Source organism: Lissotriton helveticus, chromosome 3_2, assembly GCF_964261635.1.
Source record: "Lissotriton helveticus chromosome 3_2, aLisHel1.1, whole genome shotgun sequence".
Lineage (NCBI taxonomy): Eukaryota > Metazoa > Chordata > Amphibia > Caudata > Salamandridae > Lissotriton > Lissotriton helveticus.
Genome location: NC_136062.1, coordinates 310,695,094 through 310,721,358, shown reverse-complemented (window position 1 = coordinate 310,721,358; position 26,265 = coordinate 310,695,094). Strand labels below are relative to the sequence as shown.

Here is a 26,265-nt window from a genome sequence, read left to right as displayed (position 1 = left end):
CTTTTCAACCTGTACGTCCAACCTTTGGCGGAGGTGGCGAAGAGTTGGGGTCTCACTATGGTATCTTACGCCGATGATACCCAGCTGGCAGTGGCTCTTAATGGGGAATCTGACCAACTGGCATCAAACTTTGCGGATGGTTTGAGGGCTGTTGCTAGCTGGCTTACTACCAACTGTTTACAACTCAACGCCCTCAAAACTGAGGTGATGGTATTAGGGAAGCACCCTGATTTGTGGGGTGCTAGCTGGTGGCCTAAGGAGTTGGGACCCCCTCCAAAACCTGTCACCGAACTCAAAAATCTGGGCGTCTGGCTGGACCCCAAATTAACCTTCTCGCTCCACACTAAGAAGGTGGCGTCCACGTGCTTTGGCATCCTACGTGGTTTGAGGCCTATCCTCAAATTTTTCGATGCCCCTACCCGCCAGATGGTGATCCAAGCCAGTGTGTTATCTAGGCTCGACTATGCGAGCTCTCTGTTTCTGGGCACCAATCAGGCGGAAGTTTTACGACTCCAACGGGTGCAGAACGCGGCAGCCCGGGCCCTAGTGGGCCTACCGCGTTTCTGTTCAGCCCGTAGTACTATTTCCACCTTGCACTGGTTGCCAGTAATTAGACGTATAGAGTTCAAGGCCCTCTGCTTTGCATTTAAGATTCTTAAATTTGGCACACCCACCATACTTCAGCACCTTCTGTTCTTGTATATTCCCTCGCGCAGCCTTCGTTCTGCCGGACAAAATCTGGCATTAGTTCCCCGTTTTAAAAAATGCCGACTGGGTGGCCGGTCGTTTGCGATCTTGGCCGCTAAATTATGGAACGCGCTCCCTGTCCATATTCGCTCCCTGGAGGACCTTTTTGTCTTTAGAAAGGCTGTTAAAACTCATCTCTTTCCTCTGCCTTATTAACCTTCTTTTTCCCTTTGTGTGCCATCAGTTGTGTTATCTGTTCCAATATAGCGCCGGGACGCCCCTTAGCTGGGGCAGCTGTGCGCTCAAAAATTTGAATAACATAACATAACATAACACTGTTACTATCGCAACCTGTAAAAGAAGGCAAATCTCTTGCAAGTGTGTTCGAGAGTAAGGTGACTTCGAGATTCTTCCACGGGCGAGTATTGTTAGGTAGAGATAGATCTTTCCGCCTAATATTCGTCAGTACTAAGCTAAGACTGAAGTAAATGACCGCATGGTCAGACCATGGAACCTGGGCAATTGAAGTGATCTTTAAGTGATTGTTATTAGTGAAGATAGCGTCCAGGGTGTGCCCTGCTGTGTGAGTAGGTCCTGCCACTAATTGGTGCAACCCGTAACTACAACAATTCTCTATAAGAGTGGAGGTTTTCACAGAGTTATTTTCTTCTAAGTGGAAGTTGAAGTCTCCTAATGCCGTAAATGTTGTTTGGTCTAGCGTAGATTCCAGAAAAGTCTGTAAGGCATTAATGAACGGACCTCTAGGCCCCGGGGGTCTGTAGAGCAATAGACCAGTGAATATTATTTGGTGACTGCGTTTTACCGTGAAAGACATGGACTCCGCTTCCAACCCAGATTGTGGGAGGATGTTTATTTTGAAGTGAGAGCGATAAATGATAGCAATTCCCCCACCCATGGATCCCTGTCTGTCGGCATGTACTACGGAGTAGTGTGCGGGTACTACATTGTTCCAGTCAGGCCCGAGGTGTCTGTAGCACATGTCTTAGTTAAAAAAGCTAAGTCTACCCCATTGTCAAAGATAAGTGACTCTATTTCGTACTTGTGTTTTGGCATCGACCTTACATTTATGAGGATATTTTTCAAAGTCATAGTGTTACGGTTGCGTAAATTGTTCGCATCCGAACATTGGGTAGAGGGCCAACTTGCCACTGTCCCCGGACTCAGCTTACTGGGTGAGCCCTCCGATGGCATTCCATATTGCATAACACTACGGTCAGGGCATTTGCGGGATACCATCACGCCCTTATCGCGGAGCGGCGAGATTTGTGAGCAGGCGTTATGTCTTAGATTCAATAGTCCCTCTCTTGAGGAGGTATATTTAGTGTGAGGGGCAGGGGTTTGGGCCCTGGGCGCGGGTCCGGCGCAGACTGGCTTGCCTTTGGCACGCCTTCGGCACGCCGCCGGCGTGCCCGCTGCGCGACTGGAAAGACATAGGGCTAAATAGGCTCGTGTCTCGGAAGTCGCGGCAGCTAGAGCGCGTCTCCCCCGACCACCACACCTAAGATGGCGGCTTGTGGCCAGATGATGTTGCAAACAGCCCTGTATTCCCTCCGCTACTAACGGGACTTCCTGCGGCGGAACGGGGAATGGGGTGTCAAGTAAGCAATGCAATTTGTAATTCAATTGTGCAGAGAAGGCAAACTATACATGCAGGCTACTCTGGTTGCAATATCAAAACAATTGTGCTCATTAGTGAAATAAAAGCGGTGCAAGTTAAAACGTAGTATTCACGATTTAAAATGTACAATTAAAGAAGGCAACAGAGGTTATGCTCAATGCTAAGGAAAGCGCTAGCCGCTCTGCTGTCTTGCGTCCTAATGCCGAGCCTCCGTCCGAGTCCTGTCTAAATAGGCTTGTGTCACGGAAGTCGCGGCAGCTAGAGCGCGTCTCCCCCGACCACCACACCTAAGATGGCGGCTTGTGGCCAGATGATGTTGCAAACAGCCCTGTATTCCCTCCGCTACTAACGGGACTTCCCGCGGTGGAACGGGGAATGGGGTGTCAAGTAAGCAATGCAATTTGTAATTCAAGTGTGCAGAGAAGGCAATCTATACATGCAGGCTACTCTGGTTGCAATATCAAAACAATTGTGCTCATTAGTGAAATAAAAGCGATGCAAGTTAAAACGTAGTATTCACGATTTAAAATGTACAATTAAAGAAGGCAACAGAGGTTATGCTCAATGCTAAGGAAAGCGCTAGCCGCTCTGCTGTCTTGCGTCCTAAAATGGAGGAATAAAGCCGTGTTGATTTAAAGAAACCAAAGAAGTGATAACTTTAGATAATCGATTTGCCAGGATTTTGGAATACATTTTATTATCACAATTTAATGACAAAATTGGGCGATATGATCCCACAAACTCCGGTGATTTGCTCTTTTTACAGAACACCACAATCGTTGCTTCTGACCAAGATTTAGGCAGATGCCCTAATTGAGCTATGCGAAAAACATTCAACATCTCATCCTTGATTTGATGAAAAAAAAAAAGCCTATAAACCTCAGCAGGAATCCTATCAGGTCCTGCCGCTTTCCCTAAGGCTTAACTGTTTACTGCACTTTCTAGTTCAATCATAGAGATCGGGCAATCAAGTTGCTCTGCAAGGAGAGGCTCTAATTGCACCAATCCCTCCTGTAAAAATACACTTTCACCCCCAGCCATTCCTCTCTGCTGCCTGTAAAGAGTAGTATAAAACCCGTGAAAAAAAGAAAGTATCTGTTGTGGATCAGAGTGCAACAACCACTCTGATCCTTCAATGATTGAATAGTTCGAGCAGATTCTTTCATCCAAAGTCGTAGAGCCAGCCGTCTACCAATAGTTTCCCCAAATTCATGATTTTCCTGTTTAAATATTAGATATGTTCTTGCATTCTCCACATTCCAGAACCCTAAAAGATTTTCACGATGTTTAGCAATGTTATTTTTCAGTCCAGAAATATCATTCTTAAATGTAGCAATCCCTGCAGTTAAGGCCCCTTCCGCCTCTCTCAGAGCCTCATAATGCCGAGATAAATCCAGCTTTAGTTTCTTTTGTTGGTGTTAGCTGAAACTAAGGACTTCCCCCCGAAAACAAGCCTTGAAGGTATCCCAAATAATAGTAGTATGAGCGGACAAGTTATTGTTTATGAAAAAATCCTTAATCCAATGGTTCATATATTTCTTAAATTATTCATTTGAACAGAGCTTCAGATAAATTAGAAAGACTAAAATAAAGTCCTCCTCCTAGATATAGCTAATTCTAAAACAATAAGGGCATGATCCGATGAAATCCTCGGATGCATCTGTTAACAAAGAAGCAGGAGCAAAAAAATAATCCAATCTAACTAACTTTTTATGTGGGTGGGAATAAAAAGTAAAACCCATATCGTGTTCCTTTAATTTGCCCCAAACATCCACTAAGCCGTGATCACAAATTAAATTATAAAGTGCTTTAAAAACTTTTGGCTTTCATCCTTTATATTTCTGGGTGCCCTCCTGTAGTGCATGATTAGTTAACTTAATATTAATATTGCCACAAATTACCAAAGGATGTTCTCATGTGGCCAATTCAATATTTAATTCAACTAAAATTCCAGGATCATCAAGGTTTGAACCACAAATAGTACAGAGCGTAATCTTATATCCCTCAAACCCACATTCAGTTATAACCCACCGCCCATATTTATCTGCCAGGATACGTCCAGTGGTGACAAGATCAAATTTAGCTAAAATGGCAACACCTCAAATCATACCCGTTTGTCGAGAGGCAGATATTAATGAAAATGCCAAATCTTTCATATTACCACACTTAGCCCAAGGTATATGGGTCTCCTGAATACAAAGTAGATCTTGCTGAATGTGCCATAGTTCCGCAGCCACTCTCTGTCGCTTTGCCTAATTATTAAGACCTGACACATTTAATGAACAGATTTTTAATCCTTTATGTGCCATTAATATGATATTGCCATCCTTCTACAACATACAATCCTAACCCTAAAGGAAATAACCCAATGGGTACACACTTAAACGGCTTGTAGCATTCATCTGCCCTTTGACACCAAAATGTTATCTTTATTTGTTCCATAACCATTAAACAATTACTTGCTGCTGTGAATTTTTACCCCCCCTTTTTACCCCACCTAGGTGTTACTCTACCCCACCTAACCCCCACCCCTTCCTACCCTAGTGACCCCATTCCGACCCCCCACCCTCAGAGCTCACCCCCCCTTAAACGAGGCTTTAGGACACATAGTCCTGTAGATGCGAGCTCGCCAAAGCCCCTTGCCTTCCCCTGAAGAGACATTTTACACCAATAGTGCCCTCACAAAAACCAGACAAAATGAAGTGAAGTAAATCGGCCTAAACAGTATATAACAAGCTAAATAGAGCTTAAAAATTCTTTTCCGGGGGCCGATGCTAGTAAAGAAAAGAGTAAGCTCCTGAAACACAACTTTTAACTTAGCAGGGAACATTAAGTAAACTGACGCCCCTTTGGACTGCAATTCAGGAATCAGTTGACGAAATTGCCAGCGGAGCTCAACAGAGCGTTGGCAGAAATCTGCCCGCACAAAAAACTCAACATCGCCCCCTCTTCGTATCTTATCAGGTCGTGCAAGTGTAAAAACTTCTTATTGTGTCAAAAAAGCCCTAGGTTTAGAATCCTGACCAGGTCTCAGACGAATATTAAAAGGAAACCTATGTGCACGTTCTATATCACGATCCCAGTCCCACCGGGTCAAGTCAGGGAAAGCTTTTTTAAACAAATCAACAATAAACCCCCTTGGGTCTTGCCCCTCCTTCCCCTCAGGAATCTGGAGAACCCTCAAGTTATTGCGACGTGCCCGGTTTTCAATATCAGTTAATTTCCAAATATTGTCTTCCTTGGTAGCCATACCTAATTCAGTGGCCGCCTTATGTTGAGCCAGCTCGTCTTCTAAAGTGGATATCCGGGCCTCTGCCCCATTAAATCTAGATACAAAGTCAGCATGTGATTTTACCAGCCGTCTTACTGAGTTCTGTAATTTACGACAGGAGTTTTGAACTCTTTGGCTTTCCTCTCTCGTTTCATCCCGATGAGACATGATGGAGCGATATATCATTGATAAAGAAACTTCCTCCCCCTCCGCTACTCCTTGTTCCCCTTGGAGCAAAGGTTGTCCGTTCTCTAGCTCTTCGGATTCTTCCAGCAGTAAACTACTGTGATAACTGCCATCCACCATCGAAAGTTGAGCAGAGTATTGCAATGCCAAGTCTTCACAAGACGACGTAGATTGCTCCGAGAGAGAGTAAAAATCGCCTGAATCTGTTTCAGGGGTTTGTATACCCTGCCCTCTATCCTCGCCGCTGTGATCACTCCTTTCATCAAGCTCCGCTGAGTTTCTATCGGCGCCTGGAGAGAGCCCTTCAGACTCACCAATATTGTCACCCCCCCACCCCCTCCATTCAATGCAATAAGTCCAGGAGTCACCGGGTGATCTAAATGCGGCATATTAATCCTATTATCCAGCACAGAGTTTACACTATTGACAGTGTTACCATTATTGGCAGCGTTAGCTGGATCCCCAAGAACAGGAGCACTAGCACCACAGGGCGCCATCTTGGTATTCGTAACAGTTGCAGTCTCTACAACCTCCGTTACTTTATCTTTCCTTTTATCCTTTTCTTTGATAACAGCAAACAGTGCGGGTATCTTCTTCTCGCCCTGACTGCCCTTTAATTTTGTCCCAGGAGCAGGAGCAGACTCTTGCAGTTTGGTTAAAGCTAAATTATTACCATTCTGAGCGTTCTTCCCCCTCACCTGTACAGCCACCACAGAGCTTTCTACTGCCTCAGCTGCTCCCTCCTCTTGGCCGTGGGGCTTGCCGCAAGAGCTTTTTGGCAGCATTGAGAAAGAAAATCCTAGTTTTGCAGCAAGGTTAGGTAAAGGCCTCCAGGTGCTCCGCACACCAACCGAAAGCAACGCCCACAGACCGCGCCGGCTCCACAGCCGCTCCGCGGCTGAGAGAAGCAGCTGCAGGAACTCCAGCATCGGCGTCCAGCGCCCGGAAAAGATCAGCAGCTTAAGTCTGAAATAAGGAGAAAGTCCCAGGTATGCTCTGTATTTCTGAATAATAGTCAGCCCAAAAAGCACTTCAAATTCAGGGGGACAGCAGCAACGAAGAAATTCCTTTCTCCACTCCACTCAAAAGACTCGTTAGCAGGGTCCGGCAAGAGAGGTCCGCTCAAGCGTCCGCAACGGTCGCCATCTTGCCCCAAACAGCAGTTATAGTTTCCTCAGCTAACTATAACTTATGGCCTCGCAATGCACTGCTTGTGACCTCACATATTTCATCACTCATGACATGATCAGTGACATTTTTGATTACCTCTCCAATGGCATCACTGATGCCATAATCCACAGAATTACTTTTACTCACACTCATACCCCTATTTAACCTCTTAAACACCCACACACACAACCACTCACAAAACCATTCACAGACCCATACAAGTACCCACACAACCATTCACTTATCCATAGAGCCATTCACACACACACACTCACTCAATCACACAAAGACACACTCACCCATATAAACATTCATATAGTTAGTCACTCACCCATAAAAGTCACTCACACAGGCACACTTACCCACCCGTACATCAGTTCACATACCCATTTATTCAACCATATTGCCTCTCACAGCCTGTCACACAGCATACAGCCACTCAACACAACCATTTAATCACCCCTACAACTACTCACACACCCACTCACACATCCACACAACTACTCTCATACCTATTCACACATCTATATAACCACTTACACATTTTCTCACACAGACACTCCCTCTTCAAAATAGCCACTCACACACTAACTCACTTAACCAAAACACTCTAACAGGCACTCACTCACCCATTCAACCACTCACCCACCAATACAGCCACTTACACACACTCTAACCTATCCATAGAGCCATTCACACACCGACTCACTCACTGATACACACTCACATACACTCACCCACCCATGCAGCCACGCATACATCCACACACTCACCCATACAACCTCTCAGCGACACTCACACCTATTCACCCATACAGCCACTCATGTATCCATTCACCTACCCACTCACACACCCACTTACTCACCATTACAGCCATTCAGAGCCATTCATCCCCCCATACAGCTACTTGCACACCCACTTATTGACCAATACAGGTACTAATGCACCCACTCACATACTCATACAGCCACTCACACACAGATACAGTCACACAGCCACCCACATTATATATTTTAAAAATAGTATCACTCATTTGTAGAACACACACTACAATTTAATTTTAGTGGTCCCTTGGTATATATTTGTAACACTCACAAACTTTAAAAAGCACTATGTTACTGGATAATCTTATCAGTGATGCTATTAGTTATGTCATTTGAGATGTCATCAGTGATGTCACTTACCATGTCATGAGTGATTTAATGATAGGTAGGAGCTAACCTGGCCGAAATTACCCGCTTACAACGGGTACAAAACGCCGCGGCCAGAGCAATTGTGGGCTTGCCCAGATTCTGCTCTGTGTCAAACGTCCTCAGCTCCTTGCACTGGCTTCCAGTGAGGAAGCGAATTCATTTTAAAATCCTGTGTTGGGCTTTTAAAATCTTGAAAGGCATAGGCCCCCAAATCATGTCTAGTTTTCTGTCTTTTTATGTACCCACACGTACTCTTCGATCTCAAGGTCAGGCTCTGGTTGTAGTTCCCAGATTCAGGCTCTGTCGGGCGGGTGGACGCTCGTTTAGTGTTAATGCTGCAATCCTTTGGAACTCCCTCCCGGCTGAAATCCGCCTGCTGGAGGACTTCATGCTCTTTCGGAAAGCTATCAAGACTTTCTTGTTTTAAAATGTTCTTCGGGGGCCTCAATGATTAGTTTCTGTTATGTTGTGTCCTACCTTGTCACTGCGCCAGGACGCTCCTTCGCTGGAGCAGCTGTGCGCATAATAAAAACCAATAACATAACATAACATATGTGAGGTCATAAGCTGTACATTGAGGGGGGTAAGTAATAATGAGCTCAGGTAACTATAACTGCTGAATTTCACTGGCTTTGTACATGTGAAATGTGAGCCTGACTATAACGTCCCTGTAACCTTTGTTATTTTCAGTGAATATATATCCATCCCAGTGGCGGTCCTCTTGGTTAGGATTGTGTTTCCTTAGGAAATGCCTTTTTGTGTTGCTTAATAACTTTGGTGCCCTTTTGTTGAATCTCCACTAAACTTTACAAAAAAGTGCTACTTTTTGACTAGTTTGCGCATGGAGAGTTATGGGGTGTTCAGTAAGGTGGTGGCCAGAGAAAAAGGGGGAGGTGGGTCATAAAGAATGTTTTCCCCAATATTTTTTCCATAGGAAATTTAGACACAGCTACAGCTCAAACAGCTGATTGGATTTACACCAGATTTGGCAGAAAGCTATATCTTGTTCCAGAAAAAGTACTTTTTATGATTTGGTGTAAATTCGTCTAGTAGTTTATGAGCAATTAATGCTCACAAACTTTGTATATCTGGGGATGCTGAGTCCCTGTGGATCTGACTGACATCAATAAAGAAGTGGGTACAGCATCTTGTGACTAGGGATTCAGTCCAGAGTCCAAAACAAAGTGGAAAAATATACATAAGACACCGGGTGGGATACCCTGACCCCCTAGGGCTGGTAGAGAGTGAACACCTTTTTTTTTTATTCATACTTTCAATTGCCTGGCAGACAGGACTGGGTTGGTAAAGGATACTTGTGCACTTCAGAAGGCTGCTTTGAAGTCAGCCCCACATCAAAGGTACTTTTGGGTATATGTACTGGGTTGCTGACCTCAGCAAATCAGATACTTCAGGACCTATACCTGAACCTGTGTCAGAAGAACTGCTATGCTGCTCAAAGGACTCAACTGGACTGCTGATCTGAAAGGCCTGCTTTTCTGTTTGTTTCCCTGCTGCTCTCTGGCTCTGCTGAAGGAGATCTGTGCTCTGCCTTCTTCCAAGTGTTCTCTAAGGGCTTGTTGGCCTACCTCCTGTTGCTTGAGACTCAGGGATATCAAAGTCTTTGCCCCTGGCTCCTGTGCCTGGCTCACTGGAAGTGGCCTAGATACTTGCAACATGGAGTTCAACGCATTTCTTGTCTACTTGTAGCAGAGCTGGTGTAACCATCTGATTGAAGAAGTAAGATCGGCACACCGTTTCAGAAATAGCACTTTGCTTCCAGATATTAATGCATCGGACAGCGTATTGCAACCGCTGCAGCGTGGTGAGATTGACGCATCTCCTCGACTGTGTGGCAGAAACTCCCCCATTGCTCAATGCCTCTCGACTCCAGCACCCATCTTTGGAACTGATGCATCGCCTTCACTGTGAGAAAATGGACGCACCTCGCTGCTTCCAACCAGGAAAGGTACTTTGTTCACCGGGGCCGATATGGGTCCCGTAGCCGGCTGATGCTCCATCGCAGTCAGCTCAGCCTTTGACTGTGCCTTGCTCCAGCTCAAGATAAAGTATCCTTTTTATCTACTTGCTTCTAAGCACATTACTGCATTTATTTCTTCAAAATTCAATATCTCAACCTCTACACATTAGTTTTTGTTGTTTTAGTTTAGTTTTATTTATAAAGTCATACTTTATTTTTCTAAACTGTTTTGTAGTCGTTTTATGGTATTTTTGCTGTCTTACGGTATTACTTATTTCACAAATACTTTACACACTGTCTTTACATTCACATTGCTGCAAATTTGCAAAGGATGCACAAACCCAGAGCAAAGTTTGAAGGTTTAAAAGCTCTTCCTCTCGTGCTTAACCCCTGGGGCAGACGATGCATAATGTTTTTTTTTCTTTTAAAAGGACAGGGGTCTTTGGCCCCCATACCCAAGCTTATAAGAGGCCCCAGGACCCCCATCCCCTAGGGCAAAAAAATAAGGGAGTGGGCACACAGCTCTCCTCCCTGGGGATCCCGTCACCAAGGCTGAAATTTAAATAAAAGTGAAGGGGGAGATAAATACATATTTACCTGCCTGTGCCAGGGCGGGCAAAGAAACTAGTCGCTTAGGGGTGCGCGCCCCGATGTTGTATAGTTCCCACTAATCCAAAGGAACTACGCGTTTGTAGGACATGTTTGAAACAATTGTGTATGAGCATCTGCAGCTGGTAACTTAACCCAGGAATAGAATACCTCTGTTCTGAATGCTTCGTCACCTCAACCACAAATATAATGTTTCCACCTGTTGCCGGGAGACCATATTGTTATATTTTTAAAGTGACTGAATGTCTGCAATTTTCTGTAAAATGTAGAGCTTCTACTTCTTCTCCATTGTTTACTCCGTTATCCCAGTTTGTGAATGATGTTTTTAAAAGAGGAAGGAATTTCATAAATTAATTTATGGAGATAGGATTTATCATTGTGGGATACTTTTGATCCTACAAGCTTGAATAACCTACAACCAATACATTGGATATATCTACTCAGCTGGAGCGGGTTTCCCTACACAACAGACGTCTCCGGTTTGGAGGGGAATAGGGGTCTCTGAGAAAGTGCAACTGAACTACTCAGGTAGACCGTTAAATAATAACCCAACCAACATTGGCTGCGCCATGTCATGTAGTTCCAACTAATTTGTAGGATCTGCATGTTTATTGGACAATTTAAATTTTGGGTGAGGTGCCTAGACTGATTTTGAGCACGCCGTCAGGATAAGTTGGCCTAGAGACCAGCTAGCTCACTGTGCCACCATAAGCCCCCCTAAACCTAACAAGAAGCAAATGGTTCCTGGCAACCACTGAACATGACAACCCTGAGCCCTCAGGGATCGTGTTAACAGATCAAAACCTTTTGCTCAGTCTCTCGTGCTCTTTTTTTCTCAGAGAAATATACAGAGAATACACACTGGGATGTTTACAATATATTTATTGGACCAATGTTATTCTTGTATAAAATACATGTGCTGTGAAAATCAGTAGACAGAATCAGGGGAAAGTGATTACAGGCACCAAAAGAGTAAATAGTAGATGTAGTTCTACTATGGTGCTAAGACAGTGGATATACGCCGGTATATAAAGTAGCCAGTAATCGGGCGTGTTTCTACTATGCAAACCTTACGCTGTGTGTAGGTGTAAAGTCAGCAATCCACCCATGGGACGATCCACCCACAAAACATTTTCCTGCCCACACTTTTGGGCAGGGAAATGCTTTGAACTGCTTCCACCCACGCGGGGCCCAAAAAACTGCACCTTCGGGGTTTGAGAAATGCCTGCTTTCACTGCACCTGTGACGGGTTCAAGAATAGGAGCCGGCAGGGCTGTGGGGGCCCTGGGCCTCACCCTGCAGCTCCTACCAAGGCAAGTCTGTTTGGTACCCCGGGTAAGCACTGAGGCACCCCACTTAAGCAAAAAAAAAAAAAAAACATCTCCTGCCGGAGTAGGAAACTGGCGGTGCCACTAGGGCCCTCTGGCTCCTCATGCCCTCCAAAAATTATAATGGTGGCACCCCATCAATTAAAAAAATTAATGCTCCTGCGTGGCCACATGAAATGGACCAGTGGAATTCTGCCGATTAAACAAAATGCTGGCTCCTGTGCAGTCCCATGAAATTGGGTCGCATGCAGAGAGCTGGCAGGTCATCTCCTCATTGACCTTTATAAAAAAACTGTGGGTGTCCTGTGTAGGAGCGTAACACCCAGAAAAAGTATAAATAACACAAAATAAGAATAATAAACGAGCGCCCACTGGGACATACGCAGTGAAAGTATTGATGGGAAAACTGTTCATGGCAGGGGTGCAAGTTATATTTACCTTAGGGTGTGTATATATATTCCAAAATGCACCACTAGGCTTTGTTTTAACACAGAAATTGATCTGAGGCCTTATCCTATACTCTGCTGCAGAAGTTTTATTTTAAATAAAATCACAATCGACATCAAGATTTTTCAGAGGCTTTATGATGTTAGTGAACAGATGCCACAGGCCTGCACCCCACGCTTGACAAGTGTTCCAGCTTCAGTGCTGCTCACTATCTGCCTCTTGTATAGGCACATCAATTTCTTGGCCACAGTCCAATAAAGACATATTGAAGGGTGTGGTCAAGGGCTTGACATTTACAAAAAGATGCTGCAAGAGAGGTACACAGAAAAATGCAAAGCTTATGTTTGACCAGACAAAAGTGGTGGTTCCTGCCTGGACGGGATGCATAGCTCAGCCAACCAGGAATCCAATTTCTAGTAATGTTATTTTGGTAATTCACATAATTTTGAGAGCATATCTTCAATTACATTAAACAAATTTCCCTTGCTTCATCATGTCCATTTCGAAAGTGTAAAATTCTAAAAATTGGGCTGTGGTTCTAAAAATTTTGGGAAGCACTGACGAAGCAGATAACCTTGCTAATTGCTTGTACTAGGAATCGGAAGCATCCAGCGCCAGCATCTTAGTTTTTGGTAACATTCGCATAATTACGCCCAGTAGTAGAATTAAAGGGTTTGCAGAACGAACTTCCTTATATGCACAATAAATATCCAGTCGACAATGCTCAGAAGATTATACCCACGAAAATGCAATGATTTGTGGGGGAGACACAGTTCTTTCCATGCACAGCCTCAAAAACATGCAGCGGGGACATGTGGGGGGCCTCCCAGACATATTAATCAAATGCCCTGGGAGGAAAAGTTGTTGACCATCATGCACACTGAATAAATAATTGGTATGGAAGTTAGGATGCACAGTGGTAAGAAGAGGATGACAAGATATCCCAAATATGCTAGGGCAGTTATTGACAGACTTTTACTGATACTTCCTCCCTTCATTTATTAAGCACATCATAATTTGAAGAGGTGAAAATATGTTTGGTAAAACCCTCAGCCAAGACTGAGGGTAAATAGCATGCCCCTTGCTTCTTCATAGCATGGGGAATGGGAAGGGTGAATTGTATCATGGTGCTGCATTTTTTGTTCTGCAGATTATTGTACAATTCTACTTGCAATTTCTAGGGAATAATAACTGCACAGTGATAGAAAGTGCCTTCTGTTTATGAAAACCTACTCCCGGCTATTCAACCTTGATCTCATTGATCACTCTCACATCCTCATAAAACTAGACTTAGTCTTTCATGTATTCAACCATATATCCTAGGAGTTGTGTGAGGACTGCAGACATTTTGCTTACAACATTCCATTTGGGGCCTATTTTTCGAAGATAATTTTACAGTTGTATTGTGTACATTTACTATTGCACCTAGGTGCAGCTCTATACATTTTTGGAGAAGAGCTGCACCTTTTTGCATACCTGTCTCCTCCTCGTCAGGTCAGGGTTTGGAGCCTCCTAAAACAGGATTTCGGCATGCAACACTAATACCAGCAACTTTGTACACGCAGGTGGACATTGCCACCACCATGTGGGCATTCCCTCTCTGTGGGGAAAGTACGGGAAAATGATTGTCTTTTTTTCATTAAGGTATGAAAAATATCATAGTTAATGTAGTGTGGCTACCGAGTTGAATCTATTGCCTATAGAGGTGTGCAAGTTATATATTTGAATTTGTGGCGTAAATTATAAATTACAATTGGGCATGTATCTAGTGGTTCCATGTTGTGCTGCAGTGACCCTAAAGGAAATCAGTAGGTTAAGGCACCTAATGAATGTGATAAGAATATATACACTCTTAAAAGGTATAACGCTTTCGGAACAATAATCCAGTTAAATCTTCTCTTCTAATTAATTAAACTGATAGATGCTCCCAAATTTTTTAATTTTCTAACATATATGTTTAGTTTTAGTATGATTTGTAATTTAAATTAAACATATTTGCATATTCCTTAGTCATAACTTAATAATTACTAGTAAAACAACATAGCTTTCTTTACTAGTTATTATTGCAAACATCTACTCACTGCCAAAGGGCTTTCATGAGGGTCACTGGGACTTCTCCCAAGATGCAAGCTATGCCAGTAGAGCACATCCAAGTAGGAAGACATAGGGTGACAACTGCAGGTAAAGATTCAATTGAGGCTGTAGAACTCTCATTGACAAGTCTGGAAAAGGGCTTTGTTATGTGGTTAGGAAAGATGAGAATGGTCACTTTCTACTGCGCCCACATAATGTTTACATATGGGCCTAGAACACATGTGTTGTGCACAGTTGAAAGGACCAAACTTCTAGAGGCAAAACCTTATTCAGAAATTATATTTAACAGTCAGAATTAGCCACACTACAGAACTCACGTGGTCTGGCCATTTCATCATCCTCTTCACCATTGCAGGACCCCCCTGCACCACCCCCAACAGCCACAGTGCCCCCCTTCCGCAGCTGGACCAAAGTCACGCAACACCAATGGACCCACACCCTTAGCATCCCCCAGCTCGAAGTATCCACCAACCTGAATCGGGTGTTAGAGAACTGCAACTCCTGGATCACCAGTATCGCCGATTGAGTTGGCCCCACCAAACCAGCCAAAACACACAGATCCATCAAATGAGCCAGGTGGTATACCCCAGAACTCAGTGCAGTGAAACACAGATGCAAACAAGATGGCACACCCGCAGAAACGACAATGACCGAGCCACCTTCAAGTCCGCCCTCAACAACAACCACAACCAACTCAGACGCAAAAAAGGAATCCTCTGTAAACCACGCCGAGGCCAGCATCAATCAGACCGAGGAACTCTTTGCCATCATCAGAGGGTTCACCTGGACATCCGCCACCAGAAATTCAATCCTCCCCTCTGCGAGCTCTAACAGACCACTTCCACAACAGTATAGCCACAATACACAGAAACTTCGACCCCCCCCCCAACCCACCAACCTCCTCAGCCTCCCCACGCCCACGAAGATCACCACCGACCACCCGCTACCCACATGGGAACAGCTCAACACACCGAACACCACCACCTTAATGTACTCCATCCACACGGAAACAACCTCTGACCCATGACCCCATCGACTCTTCCACCTCTGAAGCAAAGAGATCAGCCACCAGCACACCACCATCCTCAATGCCTCCAACGCCACAGCCACCTTTCACGACTCCTAGAACCACTTAGAGGTCACTCCCCTCCTCAAGAAACCCTTCGCAGATCCCAGCGAGCTCAAGAACTGCTGCTCACATTTCCCACCAAGGTCCTGGAGAAGGCTGTCAACCTCCAACTGAACACCTGGAGAGAAAAAACCTGCTAGACCCCTCCCAATCAGCATTTAGAGCAAACCACAGCACTGAAATGGCCCTAATTGCTGTCAACATCACTCTTGAAAACATCCACGTAGCTTGAGATACATCATTACAGTTTTATGTCACATTAGAAGTTCCAGATTGGGAGTAATGTCGGCTTAGTTTGGCGCAGACACACTGTAACAAACTGTTATTATACTTTTTAACGGTATATATTTCTACTACAATTTTGTGTGTCCTTGGTCTATGCTGTGGTGAAGCTGGAATAACATGCACCGTATTCTCTTAATATTTACACTGTGGCAAATAAAATGAAAGAAGCTGTAATACCCCAATTACTTTACTTGGAAGGAATCCATTTCACATTAGTTCAACTCTGCCAGTTCACCGTCGTGAAGCTCTCCCACTCTCTGTGATGCTGTGCTTGAAGCTAGAATCTGCTTGTTGTATGAATCACCGAGTGAGTGGCGAAAGAAGGTGCTATAAATATTCTTCCTAGAAAGGAACAAGGGCAAATATTCCTTTTAAATGGAACTTGTTAATGAGGCTACAGTAGTGTCTATCTCTAGGTGGGGACTTACTCTCCTACTGAAAGGGCTGTGATGATGAAGAGCAAGTTGCATATATGTAGGGCGGGCATTTGCAACATAATAATTCCATCACAGACCTCATGTCTGCATTTTTATATCCTACTTCATGTATATTGCACTTTATGCCAAATCACCATTCTGAGCTGTATTAAAAGAGTCATAATCATCGGAAATAATTATCAGGGAAGACCTTGAAATGTACTTTGAATGATTATATAAAGGATGGGCAGCTTTATTCTAGTATTTGGGTAAAGTAAGTTATGAGGTAAAAATAGTGTACTGAGAGAATCCATAAGAAGGTACATTCAAGACTGCAGCTTAGAAAATCTAGAGAAAGGGTCAGGACCAGATGCTCAGTTCAATATGCTAAAGGTGGAAGAAATAGTGCAAAGGTTCCTATTTTAGAAGGGCTAGTTATGAAGAAGCATTGAAATGTATTAGTTCAAATAAGAGCAATATAGTCGATTCGATTAATAATCTTTATTTGCCATAATCTTAATGGCCATAAAAGTAAATAGAAAAGCAGTATACAATAAATAACTAAATGTATAAAAACAGGTACAATAGGCAACATTAAAAAGTAATTCAATGAAAAATCCACAACCACACCCTCAATCGAACTGTAAACATCTAAAACGTTTCCTGAGTTGAATCGCACACCATATATAAAGTTCATTGCTAAGACATATTGAGGGAGTCCACAGTGCACATAGTTATTGTAGAGAAGCGTTATTGTCTTTAATATTCTGTGCAAGCAAAATCATTTAAAAATAATATTTCCTTAGACCTTCATAAAAGCTACAGAATAAAATAAGGTGCTCTATGATTTGTTTTGAGATGCCATTACATGGGTAAGGGGTATTATCCGTAGGATGTTGCTTCAAAATAGGAAAGGCAAATATAAAAGGTGCTCTGCTCAACTGTAGCCTTATTAGACCAAAGCAATGTGAATATTAGTCACTCAAGACAAATATGGGTGGCATCCCTCCTGAGAAATGTTCGAAAGGTAGGAAATGGCCAAGGATGTCACTGATTCCACAAGAACTCTTTTTCGCTTCTACTACCTAGTAGTTAGACCTTACTTTTACTTTTGTAAAGAGCTACTATACTACGGAGGTATGCGGTATGGACAAATGAAACAGTAGAATGAAAGTTTCATTATTGTAGGAGAGCCAGGGAATTTTAAAAGCATAAGCTAATGTTAAGCAATGTAAAATAATTGATTTGGTAAAACTTGTTTCAACTTTTGCACAAATGTAGTACCCAAGTAGAATTGGCTTCAACAAGAGTGAGCCTTCCAGGTAAGTTAGACTAGCTTCCTTATGGACAATGGAAGTTGGTAAAGAGGCTCACTCGAATTCGAAGTACATGCCTAAGAAAGGCGTTCTCCTCAACCCGAAGGGAGCAGCTAGACATTTGATCTCAAAGACCACCACCGAACATGGAAGTCGACAGCGCTCTTGCCTTGTAGTCATTACTTTGACTGGGTGACTGTCAAATTTGTATGAAAACCTAAAGACTCCTTTACATACTTTGCTCATTTTTGAACGGGCATTTTGTATCTATTGGGACCATGAGCCATTGTTAGAGAATAAGATTCCCAAGTAATTATAAAAAGTCTGGGTTCCAATCGGAGCATAGCACCGAAATAGCAGTAGTGGAGATGGTAGACAACATCAGGCTGGCTTTGGATAAAAGAGAATCAGCTATGCTGGTTCTCTTGGACCTGTCAGCCGCATCTCCCATGATATTCTAATACAACAGCTCTGGGAGATGGGAGTCTGAGGGAAAGCCCTGGACTGATTCAAAAACTAAAGGACCCTTCCACCACTGTGCATCTGGGTTCTGTGGCCGCATGTAGTAGACCAGTAAGTATTGGAGTCCCCAGGGGTCTTTCCTGAGCCCTATGCTCTTTAATCTTTAAGTAACACCGTTGGCCAAGATAATTAGATAGTATGGATTTGAATCAGTATCATATGCTGACGACACCCAGCTGCTGATCACATTTGGACCGGACCCTGCAGACACAATGATCCGGTTTAAAAACTGTATGACCCACGTTAACAGCTGGATGGGCCAAAATAAACTACAGCTAAATGGCAGTAAAACCGAGATCATTCTGTTCAGCAGGGCCGAGGAATTTTGGTCTAGCAGCTGGTGGCCCCAGGTGTTGGGTCCATGTCCGTCTCCAAAACAAACAGTCTGCAATTTGGGAATAACGATTGCCAATAAGCTTTCCATGAAAAACCGTATCAATCGTGTTTTGGCATCATGCGGAAGCTACGTAAAATCTTTAAATGGCTACCAACTGAAATCAGGAAGCCATTGGTCCAGGGCTTAATTCTAAGCCGCATGGATTATGGAAATGCGTTGCTGGCTTCACTCAATTAGGATCTTTTTTCAAAGTTGCAGATTTTGTAGAATACTGCGGCCAGACTGATCTTAAACCTACCTCCTAGGTCCCCCTCATGCCCCAGCCTAAGGCTTCTCCACTGGTTTCCAGTCAGGAAAGGAGGTTACTTTAAAATCTTATGCCTAACACATAGAAGTATCTATGGTACTGGTCCCGGCTACCTAAGAAAAAACTTAAAACATATCAGCCTCAAAGAACTTTAAGGTCCTGTTCAAAGGTTCTCCTTACTCTTTTACGAGTTCGCACCACACGGAACGGGGGTCGATCTTTTTCTTTTCTTGCCCCTCACCTCCGGAACGCGCTGCCGCTCCATAATTCGTATATTTCACACAATCTTCGTTTCCGTAAGGAATTAAAAACCTGGCTGTTTTAAGTGGAACTACATTATGATCTAGTTTTTGGAATCTCCGCAAGCGCCATGAGACCTCCTGATGATATGTTCGCTATACAAGATTCTTTGACTTGACTTGACTTGACTATATATTGCATTTTTATTTCCACAGTCCGTCGAACATGTTTTTGATTTTGTTAATCTTCATTTTCCTGTCCTCCATAAAATCACCAAATGAGTCCATCAGTCTCTGCAGGCCTACAGGAGTCCTTGAACACATCGTTGTCGGCATACAACAAAGGGGGACTGATCGGCCGGCGACGATGGGCGCATTGACTCGCAGTGCCTGAAGGACATCATTAACCCCATTAATAAAACTTTTAAAATAAAAAGGTACCAAAGCACAACCCTGTCTAATTCCTCTCTTATTTTTAAGTGAAGGCGAACATTCACCATTGGGACCGTAATGACCCTTGGCAGACAAGTTCTCATACAACCATGATAAGAACAAGACTCTGGGGCACCAGAGAGAAAACAAGGTAGACCAGAGAATTGTGTGGTCCACTAAATCAATGGCGCTGCTGATGTCGGCAAAACATAAATAGATGAATTCTGACTTGGGTTAGATATTACCCTATCGGCAGATCAAGATTCACATGCTGCTCCACAATCCCCATCCCCATACTGGACCTCCGACAGGATAGAGTTATCTGTTGCCCACTCCTTTAATCTCTCCATAAGAACCCTACTCATCATTTTAGCCGATGAATCCAGGAGGGAGATGGGACAGTAGCATTTAGGGTCTGATTTGTCCTTGTCTTAAAGATAGGTGCTATAATTAAATAGGCTGAGCTAAATGGAATCGTGCCCTCATCAGCCACGTTAAACACTCAGGTCAAAATAGTATCCCATAATTCCCCGATGCTCTGAAGGCATCAAACAAACTCCAACAGGGCCGGATGCCTTACACCTGGCACTATGTACTAGGGCAAGGAGAACCTCATTCAAAGTAATATCCAAAGTACAATGATATAAATGGTTCACGCTCTGACCCACGAACGAATGAGCATTATCATAATGGAAATCTAAAATATCTGAGAAATGATATACCCATGCTTGTTGGGAAACAAATTAAGTAAATTCGGGTACTGTATCGTTTTTAAAAAAATGGGGCAATGACTGTGCTCCAAAACAAGATGGCATCATTCATCTCAGCTGCCTGAGCAATATAGTCAATGAAGGATGTACACAGACAATAGATCAAGAGGACAAATTAGAGGTGTCAAACATGTTAGATAACTGTATTCATGTTGTCCATTTGCATGAATCCTGGATGGCGGTTGAAATTGACCCATGACTGGATTGCACACTCTAGGTCATCACCAAGTCTTCTTTCAAGGCTCTAGAAGGTCAGCGTAGGTATCCAAGCTCCCCACTGCAATGAACCCTTCATTCTGCATTGAAAAGTTCCACATTATGTCACTCAAAATCCTTCATGTGTTCCGAATGTTCCTGCTATAATATTAAATTCAAGTGTCAAGATAATACACCGGTGGAGGCAGAGTTGCTGGGGTGTCCTAGAAGACTTGAGGATTGCCAATGCTCAGTTGCTTCAGTGAGGCGTCCAGTGAGTCAGATCGACTCTGAACTCTCACCTGCCCTCTAGGTCGGTGCAAATGTTGTACACTCCTTAATTTTGCCTGTGGTTCTGGTGGTTGAGCAGCAGCATTAATGTTTTGGGACCAAGACTTATTTATCATCATTAGACTGTGACTCAGGGCATGAGAGAGAGAGAAAGTAAAGCAACAAATAAGGAAGAAAAAAAAGAGGAAAACATCGACACCAGGAGAAAGCAGGGATGAAAACAAAACAAATCTGCACGAGTAAAATAAAGTCCCCAAGCAAAGGGTTGTGAAAGGGGCATGGGGGAAATCACAACTAGGCAGCCTTGTTATCTCGTAACCCCAGTATTTGACGTGCTGGCATCCGGCTCCGAAGACCATTTTTGAGGCCTGCACTTACCATTTGTTTCTTTTTAACCAAATGAAGTACTCTGAACGCTGTTGCTGTTTCTATCTACACTCTAGAAAGAGTACCTTTGCTCCATTACGTTTCCAACTTACATTAATGAATGTCTTATTTTAATTTCGTTACAATCTGACCAAGTACTAAGGTGGACAGAGTAATCGCATGATTTGTGTTTTCTGCAGTGCTTACAAAGGGAGGAGAACATAGTGCCTCAACTTTTCTTCTAAAGTAGAAGCAAACAACACTTATTTATAGACTTGTTACTTGTGACAAACACCCCCTGTGCCTGGCATTATATAATCCACTCTTGCCAGCATGCCCATTATACTTTTATATTAAAGCAAATACATACTTACTCCTTTTTTTCTGGGCACTTCCACCTAAAAAAAACACATGTGAGTTGAAGGACAACAGTGGCATGTTGACACGCACCTAGCTATGGTTGTGCTGTAATGCAGTGGGAAGTTTATAAAGAGTTTGAGATAGTTCTCTTTTAGAAAAAATTGGCAAGGAAATCATTGGTAATATTTTGTTGGCATCTCACATTACTAAACGTCTTGGTGAGTAAAAAAATCCAGTCTTCCCGTTACTGTAAATTATATTTCGACAATCTTGGATTTAAACTGCTCCAAGCATAACATACCAAAAGTTTAAGACTTAATTTTGAAAAGTTTTTTTAAAGGATCTGATTAATTTGGCCGTGTTTATTCGACTATATAGCAGTTCACAGACTTTAATTAACAGCCTGAAATTTGTAATATATCTTGCATTTTCGATTGGCCAAAATTCAACAGTATATTAAAGGAGCTCTAACAAAAGGACACGAGTTGCGTCATAGAGGCTTATTTAATGCAATGTAAATTCAAGAGATGAATTCTTACAAACAGGTGCGAGATCTGAATTAATTTTTAAACTCTACCACTCTCACATACACTGGGGATTTTAATGCATCGCATTGACATCCACAGCACGTTACTAATTTCATTCACAGGCTTCAACATTTCAATGCATTTTAACATCTGAATCTATTAAATTATATAAAAAAAACTGTAAGCAGCACCAAGGTACCCCCTGACTGAAAATGGTAATGTCTTTCTCTCTCTCTCTCTGGCTTTGTGACTCATTTCTCTCGCCACCAGCTCCGTGTTTTTATGAATGAAAACCATCTTTCTTCCTTTCCATAAAATAATTTGTCCTTTTTTAGAACTTTGTTGTTGGCACGCATTACTTGTTGAGTGCTTTTTCTTTCTGCAAATTGTCAGCAATCAATTTATAGTTTATGGTGTTCGTATATTTACAATAATAATATTGATTATAGTAATATTTACTAGGTCTGTGAGCTAAAACGACAAAGCCCGCTTGAGTCTTGACAGTTTGTGGCTGCGGGAAGCATTTTTACATAATTATCTCAGTTGTACAACACAATTCTGCTTCCTTTGTTTGCACATCATAGCCCTTTTTGTAACATTTAGAATTTCTGTAGTGTCATACTCAATATTTTCGTACACAGAGAGGAAGAATGTGTGTCTGTCACTAAACAAAGAATCCATTCTGTCATGAGGAAATTAAGGGTAAGAGGGGGTCTTGTGGAGCCTGTGTACTGCGGCTGGGGGGTACAAGACATTGAAGGACACCCATGACTTTAGTTTGAGAGAGGCATGAAGTGTGTCAGTGGTAGAAGTCATTGTAACTCGGGTGAATGTTCCATAGTAGCTCCTCAGCAACAACTCTGCATCCACTGAGCAACTCACAGGAGTTCTTTTCTATAGATGAGTCATCATTTGCGCTACTCGGGCATTTAATGCTGCTTATTGAGTAACTGGGTGAAGCACCGAATGGCTGCAGACCGTTCTGGTTTAGTTCCACTGCAAGAACACTTTATCCATTGCACCATGTGCTGAAGATAGTAGAGAGCCTTGGAGCTGAGCCATTACCCCTACATAAGGTGCCTGCTTATGTGTAGGTTCATCACCCTAGTTACCATGTAGCCTAACTAAGGGAATATTCCTACTATATATAGTGTAGGAAGGTGGAGTATTATGTAGTGATGCTGGTTAGGCTTAACTATGCAATACTCTCAAATATGGTCCTTTGATTCACAATATTAAAACCATAGCTCAGTCCTGCTAGAGAGGCGAAGAGCAGTCAGCTTTACAAGGGGAACACTTTAAGCATTTCAGAGTATGAACATGGATGATAAGTAATTGACGTGACTTAAAAGAAATCAAACTAAAGCAGATTTACTATAATTTTAGACACCAAACAAAGTTAATCGGATATGTATAAACCGGAGTTATGGATTTTAGAAGCAAAATTAAGTCAGTGCAAAACATTACTGCAAAACTGTAGCATTGTGGTCAATGGGAAAAACTACTAATGACAATTGGTCATTTCAAGCTCAGGGTTCATGCAACCAAAGGAGGATTAAGGTGATGTGAGTCCCAGGACCAAGCCATGACAGTCATTCGAATTTACCTGGCTTGAGAAGCCCAGGTGTAGCGTTGTCCATGCTGTCCGAGGTGCTGAAGCGAGAACCGCGGGAGAGCTGGTTTCCTGCTTACATGGTGCTGGTGAGGAGACTGGTGCAAAGAAGTCAACAAGAGGCCACCACTGTCGTTGGATGAAGGTTTTGAAGTGTTCCCTTGAGTTGAGTGTCGAGTAAAGGCGGTGGTTGCCGGACTGTCACCATCAAGATTTGGCTTGTAAATTTCCCACAATGCACTAGACCATCTACTTTTTGGCGATCCCTCTGAGGGCCCGATGGCTAGCAAATCTTTGACTCCGGTATGCTGTTTTACCTGTGGACTTGAGGGGACTAGTGCACTAGTCAAAGGAACTCTGAAGTTGCCTTTGGCTCTCAAAGGGGTTCCTCTGTCTGGGCATCTGGTCTTTGGTCCAGGACAAGTCGCAGTCATGCAGTTCCACGAAGTATTGCGCCTTTGTTTTGTACGGATCTTATTGTCACAGACAGCTCTTTTCTTTGTCCTTTGTTGCAAGTGAGATCAGAACTGGGATCTGGTGCCAGGGTTCCACTTAAATCCTAGATTCAGGGGTTTTATGGGTGTGGGTACAAGTAGCCAAGCAGCTACTAGCCCCAGATGCTAATCCGCCCCAGAGGTAACCACATTCAGGGGTGTGTGCCACCTTTTCTACCAAACTCTCTATTCTGCCACTTTCAAAAATAGCAGAAACCTTCCTTGGCTGTACAGACCAGGTAGCCCACTCTAGGGGTGTGGCTAGCCTTCTTGGGATGTACAACTCCTGACTCCATAATTTTCTGCCTGCGTGGGTGCAAATGTGCCTGAGGGCAGGGCTGTTTTCTCCTTTGGTAGGCATCCTGTATTCATATCAGAGGCGGTGTAAGCTTTGACGTCCACAACCTTGATGTGTCACTTCACTAGTCATCCTGTCACAGAGAGAGATGTCACCTTCTTCCCTGGCAGGACTGTGTTTCTGACTCTTGGGAGTGTTCATGCCTCATGGCAGGGGATAGGATTCCTGTCTTGGCCTGTCTGCAGCCTGTGCCCTGAGGCATAGGCTGTCAGCCAGGGCACAGGAAAAGCTGGGGCAATCAGGTGGGCCATTTCCAAGGTAGCCACAAGGGTGCATGTTACATCCACTCTGCCATGAGAATTATGTCAGGAGTGATGAGAAAAGTTGTTTGATACCAAACATGACATTTTTAGCTGTACCATATTGAAGCTGGCTAGCTCGAGGTGCCTGGGTGCCAGCCCATGTTATGCTATGACCTGCTGATCACTTTTAGTACCCCTTAATGAAAAGAGACTACTATAGGGACATATAAGCTTGCATTTATATGTCCATACCTTTTAATATAATGCACCCTGCCTCCTGAGGTAAGGAGGCCTTCCTTAGGTGTAATTGGCATATATTAAAAAAATAGTGCTTTGACCATGTCACACATGTGGTGGGAACAATAAAGTTTGAGCAGTTTGCACTGGTCCTGCTATCTGCAATGGCAGGCCTGCTGTCATCTGTTTACTGGGGTCACTCATGATGGTACCAACTGTGCTTCAGGCCCTGGTGACCCCTTTAACTCCCATGTCCTGGATACTGGTTGTTTCCCTTACTAGGGACTTATAAGCGAGTTAAAGTCCTTGCCAAATGGGATTACAAATCCACAATCATTATATTCAGGGAGAGAGCACTGGCAGTTGGGGTCTGGTTGGCAGGCTTCAGTGCACGTTCAGAATCATAAACCAGCAGCTAGTAGTCCAATGGAGGCAAAAAGCCTGTTTTCATACATAGGTATTGTGCCTCTGTGGGGTCCATTTCCTGTCATGGTAACTCATCCTTTTCCCAGAGTACTTATGTATCTTATGTAAAAAGTGGGCTGAATCTTGTTTGTCTAGCTGTTTGAGTGACTGATATCAGGAGGTAAACAGCTGAGGTTCACCACTCAGTTGTTGCTTGATAGGGATAGCGTGTCTATGTAAAACTTGAGATGTTCAAGATGATAACCAATGCCAGGTCCATCCGCACAGTATTATTAAAAAGAGTGATCGTATTCTCCCTTAATGCTGTTTAAACTTTTGTGAAAATGTTCTAGGTTGTTTTTTAAAGTGATTATGGACATACATTCTTTAAATAATCTTTAAACAATCTCAGTCAACAATAACTAAGATTGAGAGACTACAGAACAACATTATGTATAAGTGCAGTAATTTGTGAATGTAAATTTAAAGAAGGACACCAGTTCATATCCAGGGTGCTGTACTACATACCAGAAACATGATATGATTTAACAAGGAGGGTGGCAGAGATGCAATGGGTAGAGCACTGCCAGCTGATTATTCCCAGAAAAAAGCTGTTCACTCCAATCTCCTTTATCCCTCCCCACCCCTTCAAAGAAGGCAAAAGATTCAGGAGACGTGTGGTGGATTGGAATGAGGCAGTAATATAATATGAGTGAGTAAGATGGCAAAAGGAGATAGATGTGGTGATTGGGGGCTGGTGATGAACTTCTATATTTAAAAAAAATCTACAGAAATTCAGAATACCTAACAGAACAAAGCCAAT

At 43.2% G+C, this 26,265-nt stretch overlaps 1 protein-coding gene and 1 long non-coding RNA gene across 2 annotated transcripts in view; one reads left to right on the top strand and one right to left on the bottom strand.

Moving 5' to 3' along the window:
* The window catches only part of METTL15 (methyltransferase 15, mitochondrial 12S rRNA N4-cytidine), a 971,710-nt gene that overhangs the window by 900,515 nt on the left and 44,930 nt on the right, over positions 1-26,265 (top strand). The window lies entirely within an intron of this gene.
* LOC144825986 (uncharacterized) overlaps positions 16,233-26,265 on the bottom strand; it is a 316,475-nt gene continuing 306,442 nt past the window's right edge. The window contains exon 4 of the long non-coding RNA XR_013609662.1: positions 16,233-16,358. This is a non-coding gene — a long non-coding RNA (uncharacterized LOC144825986). The remainder of the gene's footprint in view (positions 16,359-26,265) is intronic.